Below are 3,475 nucleotides of genomic sequence, written 5' to 3'. Positions count from 1 at the left end.
AACAAGGTTTCCTTTCTCAGATATTGCTTCGTTCAAGGAAAAGCAAAAACAGAACAAAGAAAACCAGAAATGTACTAGGAAATAAAAGTTTGGTTTCTTATGTTTTGTATGTAATGGTGATTATCTATAAATGTCCCAGCTCTGTCACGATGAATTTCAACTTGTAAAAAGGGCAATACTTTTCTAGAAAGGCGTTTTTTACTGTGATTTGTAAAAACTGCCATAAAACTTAGTGGTTTAAAACAACACACAGTCGTGTACCTCAGATCTCTGTGCAGGAGAGCTCCAAGGCACATGCTGCTCCCCCGAGGCCTAAATCAAAGGTTCATCAGATTTGTGCATTTTGCTGGAATAGCTCTGGGATAGTTCCTGTTTCCAAGATCATTCAGGTTTTGGCTGACTCTTTTCCAGGCACTGAGTCTTTTCCCACAGCGTGGGACCGCTGTGGGTTGGCCTAACAGAGCACTCTGCTCCAAGGGGCTGCACCATTCCTCCCCTTGTCCTGTTGTCCCCTCCTTCAAGGGACTGCTAAAGGCAGCATTGAGTCACTGTCATGACTTGAGTCTGAGTTCTCCTGCTGTCTCTTGTTTATTCTTCCCTTCATTATTCTCTGTTCTCTTCAAGGAGTCCTGTGATTACACTGGGCCACTTAGACAATAGGGATCCTTTATACTAAGGTCAACAGATTATTAACCTATTTATATCTGCAAAGTCCCTCAACAGTGTGCATTTACCACTCATTGAGGTCCCCCCTTCCTCTCTTTCTGTGTCTGCTCCTCTCTTTCTTTTCCCCACTCTCCCTTTGTTCTTTTCTCCTCTCCTCTCTTCTTCTCTTTGACAGGAAAATGAAGAATGCAACTTCTTCATACCGGATCATTTGTGACTTTGCACATATATGTGGAAATAAGCAGCCCAAAATTGTCACTGAAAATGAAGAAGTAGTTACAGCTTTTAATGCACTGGAGGAGAACAGCAGCTAAATAGAAGTCTGAGGTAGCCTCGTGGAATCTCACTGGCAGTGATAATCCTACTTGTAATAGATTCTACTTGAATTTGTAAAGATTGGAGCTCAGTCATTCGACTTCTATTTAGCTGCGGTTCTCATTGCGTGCATTAAAACCTGTAACTACTTCTTCATTCTCAGTGACAGTTTTGGGCTGGTCATTTCCACATATATGTGCGAAGTCACTCATGATCAGGTATGCAGAAGTTGTAGTCTTCACTTTCCTGATAGGGAAAAGAAATATGATGAAAACAACTTTTGAAGTTAGTTTTTGGGCTATAGATATTTTCTTCTATTTCTAGGTCCAAGTTTAAATTAAAAAATGTAGGCCTCTGTGTCCCAGTACATGAGATTAGAGTGATTAAATAGCAACTTTCACTTTTCCTACTGAAGAAGCTGTTATTTATTTCCCTTTCTCATATATCTGACTCATATGTGCATGTGTTTTTGTATGTGTATGTGGACTTATAATAAGTGGCCAACAAAGCTATTATTATGTTGACCTATTTTCTAGCACAGTCTTATATTTAGTTTATGAACAAGGAGATCAATCATACCGCTGACTTTAAGGAAGCCCTTGAAAAGACCAGTTAGTAATGAGCATCTCCATACGTTTTTCAGGGGAAGCCTACAGTGAGAAAGATTAAGGAGGATGTTCAGAAAAATGTTCTTTTTTTTGGCTGGGCATGGTGGTGAACACTTGTAATCCCTGAACTTCGAAGGCTGAGGCAAGAGTATCTCTGTGGGTTTGGGGCCAACTTGGGATCCATAGGGAGATTGAGGTCAGCCTGAACCATACAATAGGACCTTGTCTCCCAAAAAAGTGTAATTTTATGTTAGGTCAAATCGATTGACAGAGATTTTTTTTTTATGTTGCTAGATCATTATAATGAGGAATTAAAAGTTCTATCCTAAAATGAAGGTTGTGTTTTAATTGAAAAGAAAAAGTTGAAGGCCTTTTGCTTCTTTAACAAATGGTACTAATTCCTATTTAGTTTCTAGTCATTGACATGAACTCAAAATTACGAAAGTTATGTTCTATTTCAAATTACAAACCATATATCCTTAAAATAAGTTTTATATGAATGTAACTGAAATATTAAGCAATTTTGATAGACAGAAATTTTTAAAAAATATGATTTCTTTGACCAGTTAATTAATTAATTAATTTGTTTGTTTTGTGGAACTGGGGATTAAACTGAGGCCCTGGTACTTGCTAGGGAAGCATTTATTCTACTGAGCCATCTCCCTGGCCTGGTAATAATTTAAGTTAGATACAAATAGTCATTTTCATTATAATTTTATTATTTCTAAAATGAAGTGAATTGAAAACTGCAGCCCTCATCTTACTTTCTTTAGAATATGTACTGTGGCCAGATGTAAGTAAATAAAATATAGTGATAAATGCTTGATTGAAAAAGGCTTATTTTAGAACATACTCATCAAAATCATTGATCAGGGGAGCACTGTGTCAGTGACTGTTATTCCTGATAATAATAATGATTTCATAAACCTGGTGTCCAAAGAAATCCTGGGATCTTGAAGCAGAAGCCAGCCCGTGTCAGTGATTAAATCATGTTCTTAAGTAGATCGTTATTTTTGTGCAGTAAATGACTGGCAAAGGACATTTGTACTTCAATAATTTTAGTAAAATAGCCAAGCTGTTTTACCTGAGCTTATATAATTTTATTGAAAGTAGGGAAAAAGTAAATTCTGCTTTATACTTAATGCATATAATTTACAATATATTGCTTCATAACTTTATTTAGAACATATTTTTGTATTTTGTATATCTTTTCAAAATTATTTAGCTTTCAGGTCTGTTTTAGATTCATATTTCCACAATGCAAAATTAAATGGTTGATGTTTTTATTACTAATAAAGTAAGTTTATACAATTTTATTCAAAATGTGTCTCACCTCGCCTTCTTTGTGAGATGACAGCCCGAAACTTCTCAAATATTTTCTCAAAGCAGTTTATGGAGCTAAGATTTTAAATGTCTCCAGTTGGAGTATAGGATGTTTCTGAGAAGAAACTAGATATTGGGGGGAAACTCCTTTAAAATTAATTATGTTTGAGATATGTCAGTCAGCTGATCATGGCCATGTCTAGGATACATCCCAGGCACAGGTGCCAAAACGTGTTTCATTTAGCCTAATTGGCTTTCGTGACCAAATTCTGCCTCACTGGAAAATATAGCACAAACTTAGCCCCTTTAGGGCTGCTACTAGTGCTACTGCTTATTCGAAACTAGGGCATCTTATTTATGGATCTTAATATGTTTTTTTGAAGATGCAAGTTAAGTCTTTGAAACTAAACTTTTCATAATCTACCATTACTTCCACCTGAAGTACCATGTTGAAGGTAAAGGCTTTAATGAAAATAAAATCAGAAAATAATTTTAGTCAAATTAACATTATCTTAACACCACACATCACACGCACCATACATAGTTTGAAAATTGCTCTATGT

Source organism: Octodon degus, unplaced genomic scaffold (assembly GCF_000260255.1).
Source record: "Octodon degus isolate 3935 unplaced genomic scaffold, OctDeg1.0 scaffold00118, whole genome shotgun sequence".
NCBI lineage: Eukaryota > Metazoa > Chordata > Mammalia > Rodentia > Octodontidae > Octodon > Octodon degus.
The sequence above is the reverse complement of the archived record's forward strand: the minus strand, read 5'-3'. Positions refer to the sequence as shown.